This window comes from Meriones unguiculatus, chromosome 9 (genome assembly GCF_030254825.1).
Source record: "Meriones unguiculatus strain TT.TT164.6M chromosome 9, Bangor_MerUng_6.1, whole genome shotgun sequence".
Lineage (NCBI taxonomy): Eukaryota > Metazoa > Chordata > Mammalia > Rodentia > Muridae > Meriones > Meriones unguiculatus.
Genome location: NC_083357.1, coordinates 89,955,351 through 89,972,716, shown reverse-complemented (window position 1 = coordinate 89,972,716; position 17,366 = coordinate 89,955,351). Strand labels below are relative to the sequence as shown.

Here is a 17,366-nt window from a genome sequence, read left to right as displayed (position 1 = left end):
GCTTTTGTACACAAAATTCATAAATTTTCAAAATGTCACTAGTAAATGAATATTTGTATGGAGCTCTTTAATATATGAGAGAACAGTGGACATCTAAATGTAGCAACATATCTACATGTAAGATTTTATTGTATGAACACCGGAAGATTTGTCTAATCATTATTTAAAGCTTCAGAATTTATTTCTGTCTTGCAAATAACCAAATCATCACATATCCAGTGAAATCAAATACACTTCACAGTTGGCTTTCATTTACTGAGAAGCTCAGGAACTCACCAAAATTTTAAAAATAACATTCCTAATATTAATTAATTTCAATTTATTCACTTTGAACCCTCCTGCAGCCCCTTTCCTCATCTCCTCCCAGTCCCTCCCACACTCCCTTTTCTCCCCCTATTTTCCTCCACTAGTCCTCTGAGAGAGGACTCTACTCTTCTCTGTGACCCTAGCCTATCAGGTCTCATCAGGACTGGCTGCATTGTCTTCCTCTGTGGCCTGGCAAGGTCTGCTCCCCGCTAAGGGTTGGTGATCAAAGAGATGGCGACTGAGTTTATGTCAGAGACACCCCTGTTCCCCTTACTAGGAAACCCACTTAGAAACTGAGCAGCCTATGGGCTTCCTCTAAACAGCGGTCTAGGTCCTCTCCATGCATGGTCCTTGGTTGAAGTATCGGTCTCTAAGATATAGAGAACAATCTTAATCTATTTGGAATTTCTTTTTTCTTTTTGACTTGTAAATATATTTTTATTTCAAAACTTAATACATTTTAAATATGCAAACTATAAAGTTTGGTGCACATATTTCCTTCTTAACACAGTGTTTATCCTGGCTAAGTTTTAGAGCCATGTCTCTAACATGGACTCTGTGGCCTGTTCCTATTCTCCCTGATCACGTCCTCCTGGCCGGGCAGCCTTGCCAGTCCACAGAGGAAGAGGACGTAAGCAGTCCTGAGGACTCCCTCTTTCTATGGAGTAGGGGAGGGGGCAGTAAGAGGGAGGGAGGGAACAGGATGAGACAAAGCAAGGGGTTATGATTAGGATGTAAGGTGACCATATTAAAAACAAATAAATTTAAATTTGAAAATGTTTTAGAGCCACTTCTCTCACTAAAAAATAATAATAATAATAATAATTTTTCATGTAGCTTTTTCATTTGTAACCTATTATTTACAATAACAAATAGGAAAAATGTGGAGCATTTTTCCAGTCATGAAGCTGTAGCATCAATGTTTTGCGATTATGCAATTCTCTGTAATATAAACCGTGCCTAACAGTGATTTAGTTGATTAAAAAAATAATGAGGTGCATATCATCTGACTGTTTTTTCATTATGTAAATTTATTAGTACAATACATATTATGTAGGTTGTAGAATGTGGTGATTCACTGGAAAAGTGCAAAACAAGGTCAAATTTGAATGCAGATGAGGTCGTAAACTTTTAAAATAGTCAATAAAGCAATTAATGTATCAACAGCATGTGCTATTAAGCAGTAATATAATTATAGCGCTGATCACACCAGGGTCCTCTATGTGTTTATAAACAAGTAGAGAGCTGGGCATTGTAGACATTTCATATGGCTGCCGCAGGACAGAGGGGGAAAAAAAAAGGCTGTCTAGCCTTGGTATCATTAAAGATATTATAATAAGGTTTTCCAGAGGCTCAATGTACTGATATAAAACATATGTTGAATCAATATGATGGAAAAGTACAAAATAGAATTTTGAACTATTTTTAATTTACTTTGCTAAGTAAATTAAACAATATATGTCCTTGTGTTACATTGGAATTAATGTTCATGTTTTTTTTTCCCCCTGTATAATAGCATGTATATAATAGGAGATTTCCTCTGTGAATAGTTCAGAGTTATTCTCACAGTTTTCCTACCTGTGCTATAGGCCATAAGTGTGATTTTGTGGTACAAGCATTTCCATATATATGTTTATTTAATGATAGACATTTATGTCATATCCTGGCATGGCTCCAGGGATTGACCTAACTGGGGTGGAGAGGAAATAAGGAAATGAAAAACACATAGACAAACAGACTAACAAACCCCAGGAATAGGTGGACTATGCTCTCAGAAGAAGTTGCAGCACTCAGGAGGCTCAGAAGGTTTATTATATAGTTGAGCAGGAAGATGTGGTTAATACGTGCAGCCAAACCAGGATGTAGGGATTATGGTTTACAGCTTAATAGGAGGCATGATTAGATTATCTTGGCATTAGCCAACATATCATGATTTTCGTATTGCTCTACATTTGAAAGACCAAATATGTTGCTACTTACCTTTAATTTCAGTACTCAAGAAGTAGAGACAGGATGATGGCTGCAACATAAGAGCTCAAGGTGAACATGATCTACATGCTGTGTTCCAGGACAGCCAGGGCTGCATAATGAGACTGTCCTTAAAGGGCCCTAGGAAAGGGAGCAGGGGCTGTCTCTGGCATGAACTCAGGGGCAGGCTCTCTGATCATCTTTCCCTTGGGGTGCAGCCTTCCCAGGTCTCAGAGGAAAACAATGCAACCAGTCCTGATCAGACCTGATAGGTTAGGGTCAGATAGAAGGGGAAGAGGACCTCCTCTATCAGTGGACTAGGGAAGGGGCATAGGGAGAAAACAGGGAATGAGGGTGGGGTAGGGAAGAGATGAGAGGGGAGGGGCACAGCAGGGATACAAATTGAATAAATTGTAATAAATGATAATAATAAAAGATTCAGATGAATGGGGAGGAGGTCCCCCCCATCAGTGGACTTGGAAAGGGGCACGGTGGAGATGAGGGAGGGAGGGAGGAAATGAGGGATCGGGACACGGCTGGGATACAGAGTTAATAAAATGTAACTGATAAAAATAAAATAAAATAAAAAATAAAAAAAATATTAAGAAATATCAGGGTTAGAAGAGATAAATCCATTTTTGGGACACCAGATTTCCTTCCAGAAGACCCATTTTCAGTTGCCAGCACCCACGTGACAGTTAACAATCATCTGTAACTCAAGTTCCAGAGGGTTCCATATTTCCTCCTGCTTTCAAGGGCATAAGCATGCATGAAACATGATATACTTTTTTTAAAATTAAGGAACACGATTACTGAAAGTCCACCATAAGTAGCTTAATATGATAATAAACAATCTCAGAATAAAAATAAAGGCACATGTTTTCATTTTCAATTTTGATTGTATTGATTAGCTATCTACTTTATGAATTTCATTTCCAGGCTCAAATTTTCAAAGCATTACAACATTACAATGAATCCAATACAACAAATGAAAGATGCATTATTTGGTTGTGCTCGTCTTTTGTGATAATTTATTCATAAGCACCCTAATATTTCTTAAAATGTTTGTCTTTCTATTTTGTCTGTTTCAGTGGAGATGCGTTAGAATAAAAATAAAAGACTTTGTGTGGATTTATGGAGTGTTAAGTCACACACACACAACTGAGCATTTGGTATGGTAATTATTGTGCACATGAAGATTTATGGCTAGTAACGATCATTTTTCTGCACATGTTTTTTCTTTCCGGATTACATAAAGAATATATACCAGCACACTGAAATGTGAGCGCGTGGTACATTGCACTCCATCGTACAAACATACTCAGATACACTATCAATAAGATGTTAACCCACAGCTTTCAGTCACACTGCAGTTTTCACTACAGAGCTGGGCTGGTTGACAAGATTAGCAGGAATGCCAGTCATGCAGATATCTACCCAAAATGACTAGTTGACCTCAAAAGAGAAATAAAGCCTATAAACTTCAATAAGTCTAAGATTGAAGAAAAATTTTGTAGGCTCATTACCACATGAAATTTAAAACATAACTCAAGAGAAAAAGTACATGCATTTCCATAAAAAATAAACTATACAAGACAAGTATTTGCTCACATGTCAAATTATGAAAATAAGAATGTAACATAGTCATACTATATAACTGTATAACTGTATATAAATCAGTTTCAGAATATTTGAATATTATTGAATATTTTGTACTCTTTGAATGTACAAGCGTACTTTTTACGCATTTAACAAAGATAAGATGCATTTCTTTGAGCTGATCTCAGCACAAAAGACACAAATTGGTACGGAAGAAATAGATAGATACAGGTATATGATAGAGATACGTGTCTATAGTAATCATTGGTTAATAAACATGTGTAGTTTTATAAGACCAGTAGTATTCAATTTGAATCTAAATCTTGTAGTCAGACAATGATTAGAAACATTTTATTTAGAAGTAACAGGTGTAATGAGCTGGGGCAAGAATTATCACTGCAATATGCAAAAATAGATACTAAAAATACGGGCCAGGAAGATGAAGACTAAAATTATTATATGGATGCAGTATAACAACTCATTAGAAGCTGAGTTTTAAAAAGAGGAGAAATGTGTGGCATTCTATTTTACAACATTCTGTAAAAATAGAATCAGTGTGTGTGGAATATTTTGGTGGTAGCTTTTTTTGTAGAGAATTCTCACTGTGACACATTGATGGAGCTGGATTTATTTGAAGTACTTATACTCTTGTGTCCATCCATTGTGGGATTCCACTTCGGAATTAAAGTTGAAATAGCTTACCGTTCATCAGATGCAAATATGCAAGGTATTCCTTTTCACAAGTGAGGAAACCAGCGTTCCATGGTTCCATGGTTTCATGGAACGCTGGTTTCCTCACTTGCTTTCTGTCATTCCTGTAGATTACACTATTTGGAGTTCTCAGGCAGAATGTTTCTATTGCACAGACACACCTGTTATTAAAAGACTAAAGAGGTTAAAAATTATATATGTAGATTGTGAGTTCAGATATCTTAGTAGCCCATAGATAGTTCATGACTATTTTAATATTTGACTTAAATAATTCCTGAAATAATCTCAGTAGACAGCAATTAATACTCTAAACAATTAAAAGATATGTAATGAATGATTTCCTTGTTTTGGACCCATAAGTGGAATCTTAGTTAAGGAGGACGTTTCTTCAACTATCTTCTAATGGTGGAAAAAATTATTTTGGATAAGCAATATTGTAGTGACAGCTCTCTTCCAGTTTTGACTTCTTTCTTTTCTTTTTTTTTTTTTTTGAATTTTATTTTTTCCTTATCAGTTACATTTTATTAACTCTGTATCCCAGCCGTGTCCCGATCCCTCATTCCCTCCCCGTCCCTCCCTCGCTCCCTCATCTCCACCGTGCCCCTTTCCAAGTCCACTAATAAGGGGGGACTTCCTCCCCATTCATCTGATCCTGTTTTATCAGGTATCTTCAGGACTGGCTGCTTTTAAACAAGCTTAAAATTTTTATACCATCAATATACAAATGATATGTAAATTATAGCAAGATATCTATACTTAAGAGCTGTTGTTTCTTAGCTGAGTAAATTTTTTATTATAATATAAGGATGGCAATTTTACAAAAGGGAACTTTTAAAAATTATATAATATTAATTTTCGATAGATAATATTAGTAAAACAGAAGTGAAGATATGAAGTGAAATTTTTGATTTCTGTTGTGAGAGGCCACTAAAATAATATTTTAATTGGAGAATATTTTAATAGATACCTGGTATACCTCTAGTAATTTCTGAGAATGTATTCAATTCCCAGTGAAAGACAAAGCAAAAAAAAAAAATGATCAACTCAAGGTCTGTTCATATCTATCTAATTACATTAACTTTTCATATTTCATTTACAATATACATATATTTTCTCACAATACCTTAATTCATATACACTGATTTTTTTTCCTTGATAATTGGGCATAAACCCTATTTTACTTCTTGTTACACAAGTATTTTTATCCATGGGGGAAAAAATCTGAAATTTTAAGCTGCCTGCAAATTTAGTTTTATGAAATGATATTTTAAGGTATGATACATCTTTTCTCTATAGGTAGTAACAGCTGTGTTTAAATTCTTTTGATTTTTCAGAAAAGAACTGACGTCCTGTGAATCAAAATTCAGACAATCAAAGCCATTTTTTTCTCTCCTATTAGTTAGCATGTGACTTTAAATTCGCATTTTATAAACACATGCACTGCTTTAGAGATAAATGAATGTAACACATTTGCATGATTAACTCTGGTGGCTTCCCGTCATGCCAGTTTGCAGCATCCTTTAAAAGATTATGTTTTATTTAAAATCATGTCTATGCATGTGCATCTATGTGTGGGTATTTAGGAGTGTATGTAACTGTGAGAGCTAACGTCAGGTACTCAGGAGCTGGAGTACAGGTAGTCGTGAGCCTTCGGATATGTGTACTAGGATCCAAATTTTGATTATCTATATGAGCTGTTCATGAAACTAACAACTGAGACATCTCTCCAGACTTCTCTTCAGCAATTAGGTTCCCTGGCAAATGAGAAATCCGTGAGAATTTAAAGTGACTTTGTAGACATTCTTGTTTACCTGCAACAAAATCTCAGCTGACATTATTGTCAACAAATGAAACAAAACAAAACAAAACAAAAATGACGCTTCTTGGGAACAGAAGTGAGGGTTGCCTGAACCTACCAGCGTGAGTCTCAGTCTTTTCTCTTCCAATGTATTTTAATGCTCATCCTTGAAACTGTATCTGTAACCAAGAAAGTAACCCATAAAGAAGATGTTAGATTTTGTTGTGATGCATATCCTCTTATAGACAAGAAATGTGATGAGGTAGATTGGTAGAACTGCCAGTTCATTAAATGAGCACGAAAACATAGAAAAATAAAAAACAGATATATTTTAAGTATAAATGAATATACGTAATTAATTTTTACTTTCATAAAAACACATACTTGTGATTACACAGATTTTATTATTTTAAATGAACACCAGCTACCACTCTTCTATGTTATGTTAAATTATCATGAAATAATTATAAGTCAGGAAATATTTCAGAAAGTAGACTCTTTGTTTCTTGTGCTTTAAGACCTCAATTCCATAACCAGAACCACATAAAAAGGCCAAAATTTGTGGTGTATATACTTGTAATTCCAGAGATAGAGAAGTATAGACTAGCAAAATAATGTGGCTATATGACTAGCTTCTTCTTCTAAATGGTGGTGCACTCTGGGAAAAATATATTTCAAAGAAAAAAATGGACTTCTCCAAGACTGACCTCTGAACTTGAATCCCTGACGTATCACTTATACAAATATCCACACTTGCTAAACTGAAAGCTCTATCCACAGCAACATAGACTCGAATATTTCACATCCAAAAACACACACAAAAAAATAATTACATTGTTTACATTCTATTTGGACAATATTTCTGGGTGTACTTTAAATGGTTATGGATCTTCACATTTCACACAAATAAAAATATTCAGAGATTATATTTAGCATTGAATATTATGTATGTAATACCAGTGGTGTTTATTATTTTTATAGAAATATTATAAAATATACTAAAAAGTAATTTTCACAATTTCCACTATTATTATTCTGCTTTCTCATGGAAGGTTGACAAGTAAATTTAAGATAACAATAATGTTTTATTGAACTTAGTAACAAATTCTATTTTTGAGTTTGTGTAATTGTCAGCTCTAGAAATTTTTAATTTTTAAATTTTTTTTATATTTATTACAGTTTATTCACATTGTATCCCAGCTGTAGCCACCTCCTTCATTCCCTTCTAATCCCACCCTCCATTCCTCATCTCCTCCCATGCCCCTCTCCAAGTCCACTGAGAAGGGAGGTCATTCCTTCCCTTCCATCTGACTCTAACCTATCAGGTCTCATCAGGACAATCTGCATTGTCTTCCTCTGTGGCCTACCAAGGCGGCTAACCCATCAGGGGGAGGTGATTAAAAAACTAGCCACTGAGTTCATGTTAGAGACAGTCCCTGTTCCCCTTACTAGGAAACCCATTTGGAGATTGAGCTGCCGTGGGCTATAGCTGTGCAGGGGTTCTAGGCTGTCTCCATGCATGGTCCTTGGTTGAAGTATCAGTCTCAGAAAAGACCCCTAGGCCCAAATTTCTTGGTTCTCTTGCTCACCTTGTGGATCTCCTGTCCCCTCCAAGTCTTTTTATCTTCCCCTCATTTCATAAGATTCCCTGCACTCTGCCAAAAGTTTAGCTATGAGTCTCAGCATCTGCTTTGATACCTTATTGGGTAGAGTCTTTCAGAGGCCCTCTGTGGTAGGTTGCTTTCCTGTTCCCTGTTTTCTCCTTCTTCTGATGTCCAACCTGTTTGCCTTTCTGAGTGAGGATTGATTCTCTTACCCAGGGTCCTCCTTGCTTAGCTTCTTTAGTTGTGCAGATTTTAGTATGTTTCTTATATATATATATATATATATATATATATATAATATCCACTTATAAGTGCGTACATACCATGTGTGTCTTTCTTTTTCTGGAATACCTTACTCAGGATGATCTTTTTTAGATCCCACAATTTGCCTGTAAATTTCATGATTTCCTTGTTTTTGATTGCTGAGTAGTGTTCCATTGTGTAAATGTACCACAATTTCTGTATCCATTCCTCACCTAAAAGACATCTGGGTTGTTTCCATGTTCTGGCTACAAAGATGGTTGAGCAAATATCCTTGTTGTGTACTTGAGCATATTTTGGATATATGCCTAGGAGTGGTGTAGCTGGATCTTGAGGAAGCACTATTTCTAAATGTCTGAGGGAGTGCAAGATTTCTAAACCTTAATAACACCACAGTTACCAAGTCATCAGGAAAAAATATATTGAAGTTCAATATTAAATATGTAAACCCAAATAATTGTGATCACAAAGGTAACAAAAATATCTCCCTCCCTGACCTCATACATAAAAAACAAACAAATAAACAAAAAAAACAAATAAAAATTAAACCAGTAGTATGTTAACTATGTAAGCGTCATGACAAAGTTTTACCATCATTTTTCAGTGAAATCTGCATTCCAAATAAGCCCCCCTGTAGACTACTTTGCAATCGGCTTCCCACTGTCTCTGAGCTCAGATCTTATATTTCCCCCCTGCAATTCCATGCCATAATGTAAGCAGTAGGTAACAGATATGGATTGAGGCTGGAGGGCGGGTAGAAATAGAGTGGTCACAAAAGACCTGATAAAATGAAGTTTGAATTCATACTATAAACCAGGACGGCATACAGAAGCAAATCCTTGTTGCTAGAGAAGAATCTTTAGCTACACTGATGAAATTCAAGTTTTAAGGAAGTATATAAGCCCAATGACTAAAATCAAGATCATGTGTTTTAGCTCATGTTACAGCATGGAATTACAGTGGGGGGAGGGGGTGGCAGACATCAGAGCCAGCGTGAACCAGACTGAAATAGTGTACTGAGGTGTACATCTGGAACGAAGATTTCACTGAGCAACTATTGCAGAACCTGTGCAAAAATATGTCACCCTGTGACATACTTCAGAGATCATCTGGCAGCTGGATTAAGAATAGGTTTTGAACAGACCGCCAAGAGTTCATGTGTTGAAAGCTCTCTTTGCCAGATCAGGGTAAACTGAGGTGGGGTGGAGAGTCACTGACTGACACTAAGCAGACTTTGAGGGAGCAAAGCTCCATGCACTGGGGCTGGGGCCGGGGCAGCACTCCCTGTGACTGGCAAGAAGCTGCTTTGCAGCTGATGGGAAACTCTTTGGGGACCAGTGAGAAGCTCTGGGGATCCAGGATAATGAGAAAGGGGGAAAGAATAATATGCATGTGTGCACAGACACGCGCGCACACACACACACACACACACACACACACACACACACACACACTGGATGGATGAAACAAGTTTCAACAAGCTCCAACAATTTCACTCATACACACACATACATGCATACATACTACACACATACATACAACCACATACATATGTACATACATACATACATACATACATACACGTTTGGTGGATGGAGCAAAAGTTCCAACAAGCAAGCTCCAACCGTTTTACATATATGCATTCACATTCACACATTGAGTGGATGAATCACAGCTCCAACAACTTCGTTTTTTCTCCCACAGCTTATATATCCCAGCCAAATTTTTCAAGTAGTACCGAAGTTGCAATGTGATTACATTCTACTTTTCTTTAAGTGAACGATTACAATGAGTAAACCCATGCCCAATACCCTTTCATGATCAAATGCTTTATGTATTACGGGTGAAAAACAAATGTGAAGAACAAATTATTCCCAAGAACCCACATACATTTGTAACTAAGCAACTTGTTATAGACTAACAAAGTGTAAGCAGGCAAGGTAATTTTCACAGCCAGTTTCTCTTACTTGAAGGCTGCAATTTGCAATTACAACAAAATGATCAATTATTTTATTATTTATCTTAAAAGGTAATCTTTTAAAAATCTTAAAAGAATAACAAATCTAAATGCTTATATAAAACACAATCAGGCATTCCTACTTTCAATCCTTAGGGTGCACATCTACTCACTGACAATTTTTATTAAATCATATCATGAAGCTAAGGCCAAAAAATGGTATGAAAAACTTATCATCATCCTGATTACCAGTCCAATTTTAGCAAGAAAGGAAAGTCAACTGGTACTCACTCATTGGGGTGCCATTGTTCTCATTCCCTGTCCTCAAAAACCCGAAGCTCAACTCTTAAGAGTGTACCTTTCTGAACTTCAAATCACTGCCTAATATTTTGTACATCAAAGCCACTAGCAAAAACACCTTAGCATAATCTTACAAACAATCTACTTCTCCAATTTTTTTAAAGTGGATTTTACTAACAATCAACATCACTAAGTCCATTCTGAGAGTGGTGGATGAATCATTAATCTGTTCCAGGAGCAATGCTTGAAAAAGACCAATCATTGTTATTGTATGTACCAGTGAAACTGCTTCTGCCCAGTGAGGGTCTAGAAGCCCCCTTTGAGATTTTGTATAACTCATAGACTGTGAGGGATGTGGTGAGCACAAAGGCAACAAGTAGAGCAGTGCTCCATAACATAGTCCTTGGGCTCTGCCTCTCCAAGGCACATCCATTGTGGTTGTGCTAAACAGTGGGCCTCATCCCACATTATACTTGCTTTTAGTCATATCTTAAATCCAGTTCACCTCTCCTCATTGTTCCAAATTCTCTCCTGCTGATCTCTCCTTACGTCCTCCCACTCACTTTTTTTCTCCTTTCCTCCTCCCTCCCCAACCAGGATATCACACCCTATTATCTCCATTGCACAGCATTGGCTGTTTGTTTTATTGACAATACAGAGAACAAATGGTGACATGTTTACACAAACTTGAGACAGGTGATGCTTAGGGTAAACATCACAATGCAATGTCCTTATTGAAGCCAGATAGTGGAGTAGAAATATCAACATTTGAATGAACAAGGTAAATTGTATACATTCCACAAGAGCATTATACCAACAGTGTATTGTTAGCATTTTATGTGCCTGCACATATGTAATGTAGTGATATTATACTATTACAGTGTTATGTAGTATAATCCTACTATATAAAAATATAGTGTCGTAACAGATTAAATGAGTAACTCCCCAAATATTACTTATTAATTATAATGAGTTTTTAAATTTAGTAATATATTTATGTGAATCTTTTAAATTTAAGTTGTAAAAACTAATTCTTGACTTGATATCCATGTGTGTGGATATTCTACTGATTCTTATTGTTTTGTACTGAAAATCCAGTGATGACCAGTGTTTTGTTTTTCTGAATAATATTGTTAGATCATTGCTTTTCTCTTGTTGAGTTTTTGCTTAATGAGATAATTCTCTATGTTTAGAAAAAAAATCTTTTGTTTATTCTCTCTACCACAGGCATCTTTTTCCTTTCTTTCTCAATGAATACACACACACACAACCAGGTTACAATGTAGATAGCTCTATAGTAATTGCTACAACATAATTTATAAAGTTTCTTATATACATTTGACAGGTATGTGAATGGAAGCATCCTTGGTGGGAAATATCACTTACAATGCCAATAATGACATTCAATTGAATTATATATTGCACCTGAATTTATCAGCCTTTATTTAGGCAGTTAAAAATTTATCCGTATAAAACATTAATTGAACCATGGTAACAATTCTATAGTAAACCCTTATAACACATAGTAACAGTGTCTTATTCTTCTATTGTATCATACTAACCTGTCAGCTATTCTAATATGCACTGACTTCATTTTAAAATTTAAGGTAATGACTAACAACCATTTAAAAGGTTTATTGACAATTTCTAATGTGTGCCAACAGAAAACTGATTCAGCATTAATTTGATTACAAAATAAAATATATGATAAACAAGAAAATATAAATTCCTCATATCAATTTATATATTTAATTTCCCATAGAGTGTGTTCCCAACATACAATAAAATGGCAGAACTGCACAATAGATCTAAAAGTAGACATATCAAAGCATTTGAATAAAAACATATTTTCTAATCCAGGATGTCTTCTATACCATGATGTCAACTGGTGAATATGGACAAACTGTCCATAAGCCTGTTCAAACTCGCATTTCACTCAGTGAAGTCTGCTCCACCTACTCAACCTCACTACCATGTCACCTTGCTAAGACAAGCTTTAGATGACTCCCTACTATATCTGGGTCAACTGGGAACCAGATGAAAATGTTTTTATTTCCTCAGATGAAGGTATCAGATGAGAGCCATTCCCAAGCCTTTCTAGCTCTTTCTGAACTCTGGCTGGCTGGTTCAACTCAGCTCTTCTTGCCCAAACTCTGCTCCAAGCTAACTGATATAGACTTGCTTCTCTTGGATTCTGCCAGGCATCAAACTAATTTTGCCAATATGTTTTAATCTTCTGACTCCTTCTCATTCTCTGGTTCATTCTATCTTCACCTGTGTCTAGCTTGTTCTCTCTGCTACTTGTCTCTGTATAATTGTATGTGATCAACTCTATGTAAATATCTGTTTCTCCCTGTCCTGCTCTTAAGTAACTTCTCTTCCCTGTCCTGTTCTGGTGAGAGATGGAAGTATCCTACCCCTAACCAATTCTGTCAACAATTTCTCTGATTTGTAACTTTGTCCTTCCCTCAGTTAGATATCACCTTCTTTCTTTCTCTCCCTCTCTCTTTCCCCAAGGGTTTCTGCTGCTTTTATTTTGCATGCAGAACCACTTGGGGTAGGAATGGGGCAGTATCTTGACATTGGCCACCCTAGAGAGTACATTAGAGTTATGAGGGCTCCAGACACTAGCTGGGAAGTGAAGTGATAGAAACAATGATTTGAACCAATCACATAATTGCAAAGCTGGGTTTCCAGCAGGGCTCCAGGTGGTCATGAGTGACTTCAGGAGTCTAAGAAAGCAGTGACATGGAAAGGACAAACACTGAGCCGGTCTTGAACAGCCTTAAGGACATCAGGGACAGGGAGGATCAAAACAGCTGGTGACTCCAGGGATCTCCAGCCCATGCTCTACTTAGCCAAGAGGTTCCTGAAGGACTGCCCAGCAAACTTGGCCCTGCTGCCCAACTCTTCCTGGATTCTAAAGATCTTATTGTATTTGGCCTGACGCTCAAGTCGGCAAGGGGCACCTGTCCTCATCTGCGCAGTGCACAGTTCCACCTGGCCAGGTCAGTGCTGAAAGTATCCTCACTCCCGCTAGAGCTATGGGACGCCATGATGCTCCAGTCCTTGGACTGGTCCAGTTTACATGACTGCAGACTCAGTCACAGAACAGATCCGGTTCACATTGGACAGGAGGCAGTTGCAGGACTTCTCTCCCGCAGCCTTGACAATCTGCTTAGAGCTGGTTACTGTGAGATCATCCCCAAACACCTGGATGTCTGCACTAGCTGTGAACTTCTGCCAAGCTTCTCAGTCATCCTGGTCAAAGGGTCTTCGAAGGGCAGCACTGGATAATCCTGGATGAAAGGAGTTGTACAGGTCAGCCAGCTGGTCTGGTGTGTTGTACCTGCTGGGGTCTTCAGGAAACTTGAAGTCCAGGTCATACGTGCCAGACTCCTATAGAACTCAGAGGCAACCACGTCCATGATGACGGCCACCTGCTCAGGTTAGCTGGCCTTCGCAATTGCTGTCTTCAGCAGCTCCGGCGCTTCTTCGTTCTCCAGGATGTTAGGTGAAAATCTGTCCTCATCACCCACATTGATGGCATACTTCCTGTATTTCACCTTGATGACATTCTTCAGGTTGAAGTAAACCTCTGCTCCAAGGTGCATCTCCTCCCGGAAACAAGATGCTCACACAGGGAGAACCATGAACTCTTGCATGGCTAGCTTATTGACAGCCTGAGAACCGCCATTGATCACAGCGAAAGCTGGGGTTGGCGGGATAACTTCGGAGTTGCCAGCCACGCCAGCGATTTGATGGTAAAGGAGCACCCCATTTTAAAGCACCGGCTTTTCAGACATTCAGGAACGCTCCCAGGATGACATTCACACCGATTTTAGATGCAGTGCCATCCATCTCGATCATCAGCTTGTCCATCTTCTCTTGCTCCACAATAATCAGAATTTTTTTTGTTAACCGGAGCAGGTGAAGCAGTTTTATTGATGTGCTCAACACCCTTTGAGACACCCTTCCCCATATATTCTTATCATTGTGATAGAGTTCCAGGGCCTCATGGATGCCAATGAAGGCACCACTGGGCTTCAGAAGAGACCTTTTGCACTATAGAGATCAACCTCAGCCGTGGGATTCCCATGAGAGTCAAAGATCTCTCTGGCCTGGATCCTGAGAATAGACATGATCAATTTGTGGAGGTCTGATGGCTGCGCAGGAAAAAAAAAAAAAAAAGAGGTTTCAGCAGACACAGAAGGAAGAATTCATGAAATTTGCAAGCAAATAGATAGAATTTAAAAAGGTCACCCTGGTTGAGGTAGCCCAGAAACAGAAAGACATGCATGGCATATACTCATAGTGGATATTAGCCAGACAATACAGGAAAAAAAAAAACAAACATACTAAAATCTATAGTCCTAAAGAAACTAAAAGGGAATGAGGGAGCAGGCTACAGCTGGGTTACAAAGTTAATAAACTGAAACTAATATTAATAAATAAATAAATAAATAAATAAATAAATTATTTAAAGAAATTGAACAACAAGGAGGACCCTAGTGAAAAGGCTTAATCCTCATTCAGAAGGACAAACAGTATACATCTGAAGCAGGAGAAGACAGGAAACAGTGCAGGAACTTACCACATCGGGCCTATGAAAGAATCCAACAGGGTATGGATACAGATGCTGAGACTCATAGCCAAACATTGGGCAGAGTTCAGGGAATCTCATGAAAGAAAGGGGAGATAGAAAGACCTGGAGGGGACAGGAGCTTCACAAAGAGACCACGAAATTCAAAATATCTGGACCCATGGGAGCCTGGAGAGACTGATACTCCAACCAAGGACTATGCATGGAGAAGACCTAGACTCCTTGCTCAGATGTAGCCCATAGGAAGCTTAGACTCCATGTGGGTTTCCTATTAAAGAGGACAGGGGCTGTCTCTGACATGGTCTCAGTAGCCAGCTGTTTGAATACCTCTCCCCGGGAGGTGGGGGTCAGCCTTGTCAGGCCACAGAGGAAGAGGATACAGCCAGTCCTGATGAGACCTGATAGGCTAGGGTGAGATAGTAGGGGAGGAGGACCTACCCAATGAGTGGACTAGGGGAAGGGCATAGGCGGAGAAGTGGGAGGGGAAGTGGGATTGGGAAGAGATGAGGGATACGGCTACATCCAGGATACAAAGTGAATACACTGTAATAAATAATAAAAAAATAGAGAAAGAAAAAAATGAGAGAGGTGAGTGTGCCCTGAGCATCTCTCTAGATGTTATTTCCAAACATGGCTCCTTCCTTCTATAAACTAACCTTACCTTCATTGTTTGGGATTAAAGGTGTGTACTAAGGGACTGCCTGTATTCTAGCCAGATCATACTGTAATCCAGAGTATGTCTGCATCCCAGTCAGTTCACATAGACCTAGAAGGTGTTTAGGTATGATCCATTGCTGGAGCAGTCATGTTGCTCGACTAAAATTCCTTTACAAATAAAACACAACACCACACACACACACACACACACACAAACAAACAATTTTGAACAGAATTATTTTATAAACAGTATTTAAAAATAATAGTGTGGCTTTCTGGACTTGAAAAGTGCTATATTCATTTTTTAACAGTTATAACAGCTTGTTGGAAAATATCTTATGAAGTTTACAATTAGTAGTAAGAGACATAAGGAAGAGAGGACAGTGATATTGCATTAATTTAATTAAAAGCTCTAGTTTATGGAACAGCAAGAATTACATTTATAAATTGATCTAATAAAGAGAATTTTCCCTCTTTTCAGTATAAATTATATATAATTGATGAAATATTTCATAAAGTGTAAGAATTCAGTAAGTTAAGTTGGATCTAACTTTATATAAGTAATTATAGTAGTGATAAAATTAAATATTATGTGAGATATTTTAGTATAACTTATACCAAGTGTTTTCTTTTATGTCTTTTTCTAATTTTACCATATGATCTGAAAGTCAGTTTATGAGGCAGATAGAATACAACATACACTTAAAATAGACCACTTAGAGCAAAACCCAGCAAGTTATCACAATAAGCACTATACAAAGACTAACTCTAAGGGGACAAATATATCTTTTAAAGCATCTTGGGATCAGCATATGTGTGTTTGTTCATTCCTTTGTTTGTTTTGTTCCATATTTATACAAAAATTCACCTTAATGCTCTTTACTACTTACATGCTTTGGAAATACCATTCAACTGACAAATATTTAGTAAATATCTACTTAATGTCAAATATTAATGTGAAGGGTTGGATAGGAAGTAATAATGAAAGAAGATGCAAACAATCATTTAGACTTAGATTCTGGTATTTTTAAGTTAAGCGGTCATAGAAAAGCAGTTGATTATTGGATTATAATGGAAAATGTGAGGTATGCAAAGAGATAAACGGGTTTTTGTTTTGTTTTTCAGGAAACATTTCATAGGAAATAATGTAAGTTGGGCAGTGGTTGTAACTGCCTTTAATCATAGCACTTGGGAGGAAGAGGCAGGCGAATCTCTGAGTTTGAAGCCATCATAGTCTACAGAGCAAGTTCCAGGACAGTGTTACACAGAGAAATCCTGTCTCAAAAAAACAAAAACAACAAAAAAATGTTCAAAGTACTATCTTTAGGATGCGCATGTCAATTTATTTGGTTATGACTTAACAATTTCCCTCTCTCATAAAATATGTTTTCTTAAAACTGTTTTATTAAAAAAACGAAAAAAATAGTAAAAACAAAAAAATCCATTTTAGGTGATTATATAATTCTATTTTGGTAACATAAATTTATCTTGTCTACCTGTGGGAAGTAAAATTGGAATTGAGTTGGAGAGATGGAAGTATGTGTGTCTGTGTGTGTGCATGCGTGACTGTAGTATGTGAATGTTTAAATGTAAACCATGACA

The 17,366-nt window shown here is 37.3% G+C and overlaps 1 protein-coding gene and 1 pseudogene across 15 annotated transcripts in view; one reads left to right on the top strand and one right to left on the bottom strand.

Annotated features, from left to right (window-relative positions):
• The window catches only part of Pcdh9 (protocadherin 9), a 939,984-nt gene that overhangs the window by 242,362 nt on the left and 680,256 nt on the right, over window positions 1-17,366 (top strand). The gene's annotated exons all lie outside the window — the stretch shown is intronic.
• On the bottom strand, window positions 13,355-14,646 carry LOC110540755 (alpha-enolase-like; annotated as a pseudogene).